Source organism: Sus scrofa, unplaced genomic scaffold (genome assembly GCF_000003025.6).
Source record: "Sus scrofa isolate TJ Tabasco breed Duroc unplaced genomic scaffold, Sscrofa11.1 Contig1971, whole genome shotgun sequence".
NCBI lineage: Eukaryota > Metazoa > Chordata > Mammalia > Artiodactyla > Suidae > Sus > Sus scrofa.
The window spans coordinates 427-13,985 of NW_018084995.1; the positions used below are offsets into that span (position 1 = coordinate 427).

The following is a 13,559-nucleotide window of genomic DNA, read 5'->3' on the forward strand; positions in this document are numbered from 1 at the left end:
ATAACCCAGTAATCCCACTCTTGGGCATATATCCAGACAAAACTTTCCTTAAAAAAGACACATGCACCCATGTGTTCATTGCAACACTATTCACAATAGCCAAGACTTGGAATCAACCTAAATGTCCACCAACAGATGAATGGATTAAGAAGTTGTGGTATACATACACAATGGAATACTACTCAGCCATTAAAAAGAACAAAATAATGCCATTTGCAGCAACATGGATGGAACTAGAGACTCTCATACTGAGGGTAGTAAGTCAGAAAGAGAAAGACAAATACCACAATGCTATCATTTATATCTGGAATCTAATATGGCACAAAGGAACCTCCCCAAAGAAAAGAAAATCAAGGACTTGGAGAATAGACTTGTGGTTGCCAAGGGGGAGGAGGAGAAAGTGAGGTGGATTGGGAGCTTGGGATTAATGGATGCAAACTATTGCCTTTGGGATGGATTAGCAATGGGATCCTGCTGTGTAGCACTGAGAACTATGTCCAGTCACTTATGATGGAGCATGATAATTGGAGAAAAAAGAATGTATACATGTATATGTAACTGGGTCACCATGCTGTAAGGTAGAAAAAAATTGTACTGGGGAAATAACAATAAAAAAAATAAAGGAAAAAAAGTAAAAAAAAATTTAAAAAAGAAGATGTGAGAAGAAAGAATGTATACATGTATGTGTAAATGGGTCACCATGATGTACAGTAGGGAAAAAAAAATAACGTATTGGGGACATAAAATTTAAAAAATAAAATAAAATAATAACCTGAAAAAAAATCAAATTTTACATCCAAAAGATGTAAAAAGGGGAGAGAAGCAGTTACACCTGAGCTGAAAGAAGTGTAGTTTATGAGAGACAAAGAAGAAAGAGAAGCCTTAATCTTATAGGAAAAGGGAAACGCCCCCAGCTTCCAATTTTAAAAGTCCTCCTAAAACCTATTTTATCAGGTAAAGAGTGTAGAAATCTGTGACTTAACTAGCTCTCCAGGTGAAAGTTTGAGGTCTTTCCCAAGTATTAACAAATGCTCTGCATAAAGATGGAAAAGATTATTTACCTTTATTCTAAGTCAATTATTCATTGCCACATTTAAAGAGTACTATATATATGATGTTATGGAAAAATGAAAGGAAACTGCCATATAATTAGAGAGCAGTCATTAACAAGAAGATTGGGCCAGACCTTATGCTCAAATTTTGACTGTTAGTTTAAAAAGACTTTAAAAAGGAAAATGTGATTCTTACTCTGAAAGGTATTTATAATATAATTAACAAGAGAAAATGTATATGTCATAAAAATTAGAAAACACCTCAAGAAAATATTCAGTCAAGGGCTAGATTATCCTATATATATATATCAGTGTATGAAAGCATAAATAATCATATTCATGGAGCTATGAAGAGATTGGCCAAAGGAGAAAGCAGACTAAACAGCAATGAGAAGTGGAAAATCATGTTTATTGATAGGTGGAAAGAAGGTAGAAATTCTTGATAACCAGGCACAGATAGGTATAAGTGCCACATTAGAAAATATTAGATATACTTGAACAAGGGATAAAGACATTAGAGTTATCTGAACAAGGATAATCAAGCCAAAAGGAGAAAGTTGTACATTTTCTGGAACATGCTTGTAGCATGAATGTTAATAATTAGAATGCCACCAATGAAGCCAGTTAAGCTCTTGATGAAATAAGCTGGGAGAGAGTTGATGAAAGAAAATCCAAAGAAAATGACTGTGAAAATGGTGAAAAAAGACAAAAATGAGGATGATTTTATAGTTTTTAAAAAACGTGTTACAGTACCATCTGGATTTTAAAAAGATAAAAAGATGATCTATGTTTCCAACCCATATATTAGGAGAATATTTGGAGGAAAAAACTTTTATTAATAAACCTTTTGAAATGGAATGGAAGACATTTCACATGTGGAGGACAAACATATTGCCCTCTCTTGTCTTCCGTCTCAATTAATTAATTTGTTTATTTGTGGCAAATATTGTTTAGTGGATGCCAAACACCAGAGATGCAAGGAGAGAAAACTAACTGAAATATTTCCCATAAATGCACTTCATGGCTTGAGGAGAAGTCCAACATTAACTAAATATCTTAAATGAACATTTTAACAAAATGAATATAAATTACATGGTCCACATTACAAGCGTAGTAATTCTACAAAGGTACAATGACAACATATAAAAGGTAAGTTTGACTTAAGCAACATGGCAAGTGAAAACTTTCCTAAGAAAGTCACCAATTGACCTGAGACTGAAAGGGTGAGCAGGAGTTGGCTCAGGATGAAGAAAAGGAATATGGGACGCAGGGCAGGTTTCAATGTAGCCAGAGTGTCTGGGGAACAGAGAATGAGTGGACTATAGTGTAAGATGAGGCTGCAGAGACATCTCAAGATCAAAATATGTTGAGCTTTGTTAGAGAGGATGGGGATTTGTATACGCTCCTAAGAAAAATGGTGCTTCAGATACCTGATTTGAAACAAGTAAAATATATGATCAGATTTTCTTTTTTGAAAAGATCACTCTGGTGGCAATGTGGAGAACATACTGACTGGGGTGAGAGTCGGCATATTGAACCAGTTAGGAGGCTAACAGTACTCTAGTCGTTAACAAAAGCTGAGACTATACTCACGACTGTGTGGATAGGTAGGAGCATTTACTGAGTTCCTATGATGTGCCAACCACTAAGCTAAATACTGAGATGCAATCTCAGCCTAGAAAGACTATTGTAATGAAAACAGATTCATAAGCAGTTCCATCATCCAATAATAAAAAGTTGAAGAAAACTCTTTTACACATAAAGAACTCCAGGAAGCTTCTGTTGTTCCATTCATTCCCTCATCTTTGTGAGGTCATCTTAGGTCATCTTCCAAAAAATAGAAATCTTGTCCCTCATATTGCTATTTTAGTTCTGTTCTTCATTCTTCACATTAGCGGAATAAAGGAACCCACTTGTGGAGACAAGATCCAAGTGCTGTCCATCTCAGGAGCTCACAGTAGTGAATACTCTTCATGCTGATTCCTTTCTTCTAGACATCAGGACCTGAATGAACTGCAGCAAGAACCCTGACTTTGTCCTGTCAGGGCTGTTGAGTGACCCAGACAAATGACAGTCCCTCTTTGGTCTCTTCCTAGTGCTCTACTTGCTGGGTCTCTTGGGAAACTTGCTACTTCTGCTGACTATTGGTGCTGACATCCGCCTCCACACCCCCATGTACTTCTTCCTCATTTGGCTCTCTGGTTGATCCCTGCTTTACAACCACCACAGCCCCCAAAATGCTGGAGGCTTTTTGGACAAAGAGTGGATCAATCACTTTCTCTGAATGTCTGTCAAAAATATATTTCTTTGTGGTTCTTGTGGATACAGACAACCTGCTTTTGACTGCCATGGCTATTGACTGCTATGCTGCCATCTGCCATCCTCTGCACTATCCATTCATAATGACTCCTGGCGGATGTGGACTGCTGGTGGGTGGGTCCATGCCCTCTTGCTACCCTATCATTCTATACTCAATAAGAAATTCCCAGGGTTCCCTTTGTGGATCATTGGAAACAAAACTGACTAGTATCCATGAGGATGCAAGTTCGACCCATGGCCTTGCTCAGTGGGTTAAGGATCCAGTCTTGCCCTGAGTAGCGGTATATATCGCAGACTCAGCTTGAATCCTGCATTGCTGTGGCTGTGGTGTAGGCTGTAGCTCTAATTCGCCCCCTAGACTGGGAACATCCACAGGTCCCAGGTATGGCCCTAAAAAGCAAAAAACAAAAAAAAAAACAAACAAACAATTTAAAATTCCCTACTTATCCTGTGATTTTGGTCCACTCTTTCAACTTTCTTGCTCTGATGCCCACCTCAATGAGAACCTAATGACTGGTTCTGGCAGGACTTTTAGGAATCAGCCCTCTTTCTGCACCATAAGTTCTTACGTCCATATTTTACATGCTGTAGCTAAGGCTCCATCAGCACAGGGGGAAAAAGAAAGCCCTGGTCACATGCAGCTCCCACCTCTCCGTGGTCATCCTCTTCTACAGCACGGTCTTTTCCACCTACCTGAAGCCCCCATCCACCTCTCACTCCTCTGGGGAGCTGGTTGCTGCTGTCATGTATACCCCGGTAACTCCCACTCTCAATCCTTTTATTTAGAGTCTGAGAAACAAGGATGTGAAGAGTTCACTAAAAAGGGTTTGGGGCACAGAGAGTTCTTGGGATTAGGAACAATAAACAAAGTGCCCATAAACAAGCATTTGGGGGAAAATCTCCACCTTTCACCAAATTTACAGAGTCAGTTAATACCAAGGCTGTCCCAGAGCATATATGGTATATTGGAAATAACACTAAATAGAAATTAGGAAAACTAGGTTCTAAGTCCCACACAAGCTACAGGCTTATTGTATATATTCCAGAGTTAGGTATATGTGTTATATATTATATTATCATTATTGCAAAATATTATATCAGTTATATGTCAAAGGGAATATATTTTGCATGATAATATAGAAATAGGTGTATTATGTAAATATAACATCCTGAAGGGTGGATTGGATGACCTGTTCTCTGAATTGCCTTGGAACACTAATATTATTGAAACTTCATCATCTATTTCCCTCATTACCAACATTTTGAACATCACTGCCATTTCTGTCACCGGTTCAATAATGAATATCTTCACCATCAGCTTTATTGTAGTCAATATCATTTTTTTTGTCATCAGAATCACCAGAGTACCATCTTTTATTGTATTCCCATCAATATCACCAGTCGTCTCATCAGGAGTAAGAGTGGAAACTGCTGCCGTGCACTTTTCCCCTCTTAATGCATCACTTTTTCAGAATCTTTTGCCTAATTGTGTGTTTGATATAAATTTAAGTTGCCTGTAAAGACTCTCCATACCCTTGCTGAGATTGAAAGATTGGCAACAATTGGCCTATTTTAAGTTTTTATTCCTGGGGTTTTAATAGAATTAAAAATATTTCCCATATAATTGTTATTCATGAACTTTGTTCTATAACAATAAATTATCCATGTATTACTAAAAAAATAATTATTCTTTCTGATAAACACTATTGAAGAGTGATTCAGAAAAAGGATTTACTGCATTTTAAACAGAATGCACTCTAAGTCACTACCATGGCTCCACCTTCTCTCTATATATAGTAAGCACTGTATCAAAGCAGAGAATATGTATTGTGTTGCCTTATGATACTCCCTATAGTTCATCTTATTGTACATTGTGCATTGTAGGATCTGACAAAATAATGGATGATTAATTCCATCTAGAAAACCACTCTAGCTGGATAGGTTAGGTAGAACCCAAATTTAGTATGAGTAACTCAGATGAAGGAGCTGGAGGCTGTGTAGAAAGCATTAGAGGGAGGAAGCTGTGCCTCTGGGACTCTGAAGATACACTTGAATAGGGAGCCTGTAAGCTGTGATTGAAGGAAAGGCTGTTCATGTGAAGGGAAAAACTATTTGAGATGTAACAAAGAACAAACTGCTACAGAATTGAAATAAGAAGGATGCTAGTAATAGAGCAGCACTTGAGGAAGAGGAGTACCAGGAGAATATGATTTTCTGACCCAGCTGAATGGGGGAAATCTCATTAATACCTCATTAATAACACTGCCATTCAGGTGAGGCAATAAATGGCCAAGCTTTTACAGTAAAATCACACTCTGGAGTAATACATATTCTAGATTCTGCTAAGAAAGCCCAAAACCAAATTCTAACAATGTCTTTTTTTTTTTTTTTACAATAGGCAGGTATTTGTAGTTTCAAATAAAAACAAAATAAAGATCATTATTAACATAAACATTAAGACTAAATTTTTATCAGTAGAAAACCAAATGAATTATAGGATACCCATATCTGAAGGTGTCTATAAAGATTCTATGCATCATTGTTGAGATTGAAAGACTGCCAACAATTGGAATATTTTAAGTTATATTCCTAGGTTTTTTAATAGAATTAAAAATATTTCCCAAATAAGTTTTATTCATGACCTTTGTTCTGAAAAAATAAATTATCCATGTATCACTCAAAAAAATTAACTCTTCTTTCTGATAAAGACTATCAAAAAGTGATGCAGAGAAAGGATTTACTGCATTTTAAACAGAACGCACTCTGTGGAATATTATGAACTCCATAAAAAAGTGGGGTCTCTAAAATAATGACATGAAAAAATGTCCACAGTACAAAAATATATGTGGTGTGACCATTTGATATATATATATATTTTAATGTTAAGTATGTTACAAATAAATAAGGGGGGAAAAGAGCTATCTCAGCAGTAAAGATGAGTGTTTTTCAATTTTCAAATCCATATTTTTTTAAGATTTACTTTTTTGGGGGGGGTGTTTTAGGGCCCAACCTATGGCATATGGAAGTTCCCAGGCTAGGGGTCGAATCAGAGCTGAAGCTGTTGAGGGATCTGAGCTGCATCTGCATCTGAGCCACAGCAATGAGGGATCTGAGCTGCATCTGCGACCCACACCACAGCTCACAGCAATGCCAGACCCTTAACCCAGTGGGTAAGGGCTGGCATCAAACTCACATCCTCTTGGATACTACTTGGGTTCCTTATTGCTGAGCCACCACAAGAACTCCAGTATTTGCTTTTTTAAAAATAAGAGGCATAAATTTTACATGAAAGAAAAATACTGAAGGGGGAGGGGGGAAAACAGCAGGGAAAGTTTCCTGTAGATTCCCAGGCTCACAGCAGAACAGAGCACCAAAGTGAAGGATTGCAAGATTCTGTGAACCTCATTCCTACTGCCGAGTCATTTGAGCTGTTGCCAGCTACTTGGTTGGGCAGGAGGTATTAAGAGGGCACTCCATCTTTAGCCCTCAAAGGCTCCCCTGCTTCACCCATGTCCTCTTTTGCCTCCTGCAAAAGAAAGGAGGCAGTTGAAATGACCCTCCTTTCTCCTCATTGGGATCCATCTAATACCTCTGTTATGGAGAGTAAAGTTTGATGGAGCCTAGAAGAGGGCAGAGGCAAGAGAAGGCCTTGGGGTCTGCAGATCTTTCTAGAGGTATGCGGCTGAGACTTCCCTTCTCCTCTAATTCTGTTGAAACTCGAAATGAGAGTGGGTTCTGGAGGGTCAGCAAGACCTTGAAAGATTCTCAGGGTTGGGAGATTTAGCTGCTGAGCCCCCGAACACTTGGGGGATAAGCCTGAGCAATTCCTCCCTGGCCCATGAGAACCACCCACCAGCCTAATTTATATAGCCAGCCATAGCTTCCCTTGTGAGCACCAATGTAGTATCTCCAAATGCCTGCTAAACGCAGTTCCATTATCAGCTCAAAATCAGCATGTTCAACCACAAAATCTTTTATCTCTCCCCAACCACACTGTGCTCCACTAGAGTGGTTTAAAAACTATGCCTAATATACAAGATTATTATATCACAGTCATCTTTATTTTGACAACATCTTTCATTCCCAATCCCCCAATCAAGTAAAAATTTATCAAGAGTTCCTAGAAAATTTTTTTATATATTTCTTCCTCACTAAACCATGCCTATCTTAGCACAATATCCAGGTATGCAGCCTCCTAGTTTCCAGTGTTTCCTCAACCTTATCAAAACAACCTCTCTTAACTATTTTCATGACTAGGTCTTTCAAGTGTTTATGGTAGAAATATGACAAATGATAAATAAAGTCAAAGGGAGTGTAGGTGCTGTAAGACAAGTGAGAGACCAAATACTAACTGGCCTTGTGATGGGTTGGGGGGAAGGTTGGGAGAGCAAGGTCACAGAAAGCCTCCCAAAGAAAGTAGAAGGTAGGCTAGGTTTTAAAGGCGAGGAAACAATTGGTCAGGCAAAGGACAGAGGACTAAGGAGGGCATTCCAGGCAGGAGAGGCATATGTGCCATGCAATTCAGCACAGTACTTTTGAAGATTTGAAAATGAATCTGTGTACCTGTAGACAGGATGCTGTCTAGAGAGATGTGGGTTTTATATTGAAGACCATGAGAAGACATCAGTTTTGGGGAGCAAACAGGAATGCTATGGGAAAAATATATGTACATGTAGATTTAGGTATGTACATGTAGATTTAGGTAAGTACATAAATATATACTTCAACTCTTAACAGTGTTATTTCTAGTTGTCAAATTGATAAAGGAACTTCAAAAGAGTCAGAAAATAATTTAAAAAATGGCAACAGTAAGTCTTTACCTATTCATAATTCCTGTAAATATAAATGGATTAAATTATTTAATCAAAAGATATAGAACATCTAAATGGATTTTAAAAAACTGAGATCCAAGTATATGCTCCATATAAGAGACTCACTTTAAGAAACACATAGATGAAAAGTGAAGGGGTGGAACAGGTATTCTATGCAAACCTCTGTGAAGACAAAATTGCTGGTTTATCTGTCTACACAAAGACAAAGTAGCAGAGCACCAGAACGTGAAGGACTCCAAGATGCTGTAACCTCAGTCCTATTGTTGAGTCATTTGAGCTGTTGCCAGCTACTTGGTTGGGCAGGAGGTGTTAAGAGGGCACTCCATCTTTAGCCCTCAAAGGCTCCCCTGCTTCACCCATGTCCTCTTTTGCCCCCTGCAAAGAAAGGAGGCAGTTGAAATGACTCCCTCCTTTCTCCTCATTGGGATCCATCTAATGCCTCTGGCTGATTCCCTAGCAGCATTTAAATATGAACTCTAAAAAACTGTAGTTCTAAATAGCAAGTATAAAACTTATCTCTAACAAACAAGAAGAGTTAACACAATTTATTGGGGACAGTGAAAAATGAAAATGCAGCATCCTTTTTTGAAAGTTATTAAAAGTTTCAAGATGTTGAAAACAAAGCATTAAATCAATCATGGGGACCTGTTAACACAGATCCCTGAGTGACTGCATAGAACACATGCCCATGAAGCATGCTTTGTAATAAAAGAACATTTTAAAGACAATGTCATTTTTACTTGAGGAAGAAAATAATTTGTGAGTAAGACCTCAAAGAAACAAACAGGAAACAGGAAAATCTCTGATCCTGATGTCATCAAAATGAAGGATCTCTAGATAGTTGAGGAATCCGTAGATGAGATAATTGGTATTGCAAGAATACTGCTATTACCTCTAGAACCAGAAATCCCAATTTGAATCCTATTTTCACACTTTGTTGAAAAACAGGGAAATTTAATGATGACTAGAGTTAATAATAGGATATTGTATACCCAATTTATTGTATTGTACACTTTGAATATACACAACTATTTTCTTCAATTCTTCCTCAACAGAATTAGGAGGGAAGAGCAAAATATACTTAAATTTTCTGAGCCTCACTTTTCTTTCTTGAAGTAAAGAAGGAATGATTTTAATACTTCCTACACTGGGTGTTTGAAAGAAACAATAAACTAACACATGTAAAGAACCCAGAACAATAATTTACAAAGTCAGCACACAATAATTATTTATATTATATTCATAGCACATTCCATAACTAGAAATTATTGATGGGATGAATAGATAATGAACTTTTGCAAAGCCCAAAAAATGAACCTCTGTAGAAAGATGAAAGAAGTACATGGCATTTATAACTAATTAGAAGGCTTGAAGAAATGTCAGATAGCATATATACAGTCCTTGGAATCAAGCATATAAAATATTTTATATAAAAGATATAGCAAGAAGTGAAGATACACATTGGAGAGACCAGCCTCATTCTCATGGAGAGAAATGTGAACTTTAGGATCCCAAACTTAGAAAATAATTTAGTGTTATTACCAACAATGAAGAGTCAGATTTGCAAGAAACAAAAGCAATACTACTTCTCCCTATTCCTCTTCTTTTGTTTTCCATAGGACCACATTAATAAATGAGTAAAAATAGTAAACATCTTTCTCTATGGATCAATGATATATGATTGGCCCTCATTCTTTAACTGTCATTGCACAATTTTTTCCACTTTACACACAGAGTTTTTATGGGGAAGTCCCCAAGAGGAGAAAGTGTATCCTTCAACCCTTGTCACAGGAAATGAAAGGTAATTTAAGAGAACATGAGGCTACTGAGACTTGTACTGTCCATGGTTCTGAAACAAAGAAAGAAGCATATTAGGGAAAAAATGTGAAAGTGTGGGGAAAATAAAGGAGCTCAAGATGAAAGTTCCCTAAGGAAAATTCTCTTATATTGTAGATGTAGGAATGGATCCTCTTTGTTCTTACAATAATCCTCTCAAACGCAGGGGACACGATCTCTCAGGGTTTGTATGTCTAGAGATCTGTGTCTCATAAAAGACAGGCAGAATTTCAGAAAGAAATGGCTGGGGAAGATGATGAGCTTATGCTGCAACCCCAATACAAGCTATCACTTCAAATAGTTTTATACTATTTACTTTTAAAATATATTTTTACTATTTAATTTTCATGAGTATAAACCTGAAAAGATTCCATAGCTGTGAAGTTGAGTACTGAATCAGGTAGGAAAATGAATCAGGAAACAAGCTTGTAAGTTACTCATATTCTCTGTCATCTTGCTAGTATTAAAGTTAAATGCCCAGAATGTAGAGCTGGTTCTCCATCTTAGAATAGAATCCTCATTGTGTTTGTGGATTATGAAATCTCTGTACTGCCTACATTTTTATTGCCATTTCTCTAGATAGTCTGTAAAGTAAATATGTAATTTTTAAACATCCATACTATGGTAAATAAATCATTTAGTATAGGAAATTTGACTACAATTTTCTTTAAATTCTAAGAAAGAATTTTCCCCAAGTGAATTTTTCATATAATATTGATTTGTGGGTCAGAAAACAAAACAAAATGTATTTTAAGTATTTATATCTTAAACAGGAGTAATAATTTTAACAATATAAAAAAAATTTACGTGGCTATCAAACAAAGCTACTCTGAGTTCCTTGAAGACAGCATTTTATACAGGTGGAAAAAATTTAAATAGTTTCTCAAATATTTCTCTATGTATATAGTCTAGAGAGCCCTAGAAATGTTCCGTAGATCACATTTTTATTTTTTATTTATTTTTATTTTTTTGTATTTTGTCTTTTTAGGGACGCACCTGTGGCGGGATATGGAGGTTCCCAAGCTAGGGGTCGAATCAGAGCTGTTGCTGCCAGCCTGTGCCAGAGCCACAGAAACGACAGATCCGAGACATGTCTGTGACCTATACCACAGTTCACCACAACACCTGATCCTTAACACACCAAGTGAGGCCAGGGATCGAACCCACAACCTCATGTTTCCTAGTCAGATTTGTTTCCACTGCACCATGATGGGGACTTCTTTTTTTCTTTTTTATTCACATCAAATCTTTTTCTTCTCCTTTCACGGATTTCCCAAATTTTGAATGATTCCCTTTTCATATGAAGCACACCAATGTTTGCATATACTTTCAGATCTCCAAATAGCCCTAATTTTTCTCTCTGTGTATGTTCTTAGGTAAAAACATTTTCAGATAGTTTCTTATTAGGTCAGGAGATAGTGGTGTAGTGGAGTAGTTTAAAATTTACCCTCTGTTAACAGCTGACTTAGAACCTTAAAGGACAAGTGGTATCAGAATGTGGAAATTCATAAATAAAATGGTAGGAAAAAAATATGCACTGAATGCCTGGGAGAAAGAAAAATACTATGATAAATCTAATGAAGAAAAACAGGTAGGTGAGTAACAGTTCATAACCAACACATAACCTTACCATTGTGTAAGCTAAAGGCCCACATATTGTAAACCCTCCGTGCTGGGACTATTAAAACAACAGGCTTGCCCTCAAAATATTGTTCTCCGGGAGGGAAAATCCTCAGCTGGAGGACTCTAATTTCCAGTAGAGATGGTATTCCATATACTCTTCTGTCTTTGCTTTTAAGTCATGCCCAATCAAACATCAGTCACTGAATTTCTTCTCCTTGGAGTGACAGACATCCAAGAACTGCAGCCTTTGCTCTTCGTGCTTTTCCTCGCAATTTACTTGGTCATCGTGGCTGGGAATGGAGCCATCCTGATGGTTGTCATCTCTGAGCCAAGACTCCATTCTCCTATGTATTTCTTCCTGGGAAACCTGTCCTGTCTAGATATCTGCTACTCCACAGTGACACTGCCAAGGATGCTGAAGAACTTTCTCTCCTCACATTAAGCAATTTCTTTCTGGGGATGCATAAGCCAGCTTCACTTCTTCCACTTCCTCGGCAGCACAGAGGCCCTGTTGTTGGCCGTGATGGCTTTTGACCACTTCGTGGCTATCTGCAAACCACTTCGTTACACTCTTATCATGAATCCTCAGGTCTGTACTCAAATGGCTGTCACTGTCTGGATCATCGGTTTTCTCTATGCCCTTCTGCACTCCGTAATGACCTCTCACTTAAACTTCTGTGGTTCCAACCATATCCATCACTTCTTCTGTGATATTAAGCCATTACTGAAGCTGGCCTGTGGGAACATTGAGCTTAACCAGTGGCTGCTCAACACTGTCACAGGGACCATTGCCATGGGCCCATTCTTTCTAACACTTCTCTCCTATGGCTACATTATCACCCATCTTTCCTTCAAGACCCATTCTTGCAGCATGCTTCATAAAGCACTGTCCACTTGTGCCTCCCACTTCATGGTAGTTGTTCTTTTCTTTGCTCCCGTTGTTTTCACGTATATTCGTCCTACCTCAGGTGGCTCCATGGACCAGGACAGGATCATTGCCATTATGTACAGTGTGGTCACTCCTGTACTAAATCCACTCATCTATACTTTGAGGAACAAGCAAGTAAAAGGAGCCTTAAGGAGGGTGATCAGAAGGAGGCTCTGACTTGAAGGAGTCTAGAGAAGTCTTCTGAGGCATAAAAAAAGGCAATGAGAAAGTTGATATGTGAAATTATACTGCTTCTCAAATCATTTGCCATGTATATAACAGAGGGTACTGGATAAAAAAATAAATGGGTAAGTCTAGTCAAGTTGTATTAAATAATGCGTTCTTAGGTAGTAGAAAGGGAAGTTGAACAAATGAAACACCAGCCATGGAACTCTAATGCTGAATTTGTTTGTGAGGTATCAGGTGAATAAACTGATTTGTTATATATTCTGATTTGTTCATCTCTAAATTTACATATATATATATATATGCCTATATTTCCCATGAAGTGTATAGATGGATAGTTTTTAAATCTGTTTATTTGCATGATCCTTCCAAGTTGGTAATTTTAGTATATTTTTAAGGATTTTAATTTAGGACCATAATTACTCAATTAAAAAAATTAACATTGACCTATATCTTTAATGGGAATTTTAAGACATACCTCATGATTTCATGTGATCCAAGTGGGGAGGAAAAAAGTAATTAAGGAAAATGACCCTGTAATCATAAATTAACAGAAATAATATAACCAGTGGTTCATCTAAAGAGTTTTGGAACCATCATTTTCAGAGATGTTTTAGAAGTCAAATGGTTCAACTGTCAAGGATTATTGTGAAATGTTATTAAAAGTGAAGGCAGGATTAACTAATATTTCAAGAATATCTTCTATACTATTTGTGGGGGGTTTTTTCCCCTCAACTTCTGGTCATGGAAAGTGTTGACTTACAGAATTTTTTCTACTTTTTT

General features: G+C 37.3%; 2 pseudogenes; both read left to right on the forward strand.

Moving 5' to 3' along the window:
- The first annotated feature begins 3,060 nt into the window (after window positions 1-3,060).
- LOC100521220 lies at window positions 3,061-4,226 on the forward strand (annotated as a pseudogene).
- A 7,614-nt stretch (window positions 4,227-11,840) lies between these two features.
- On the forward strand, window positions 11,841-13,017 carry LOC100154121 (annotated as a pseudogene).
- Window positions 13,018-13,559: the final 542 nt, after the last annotated feature.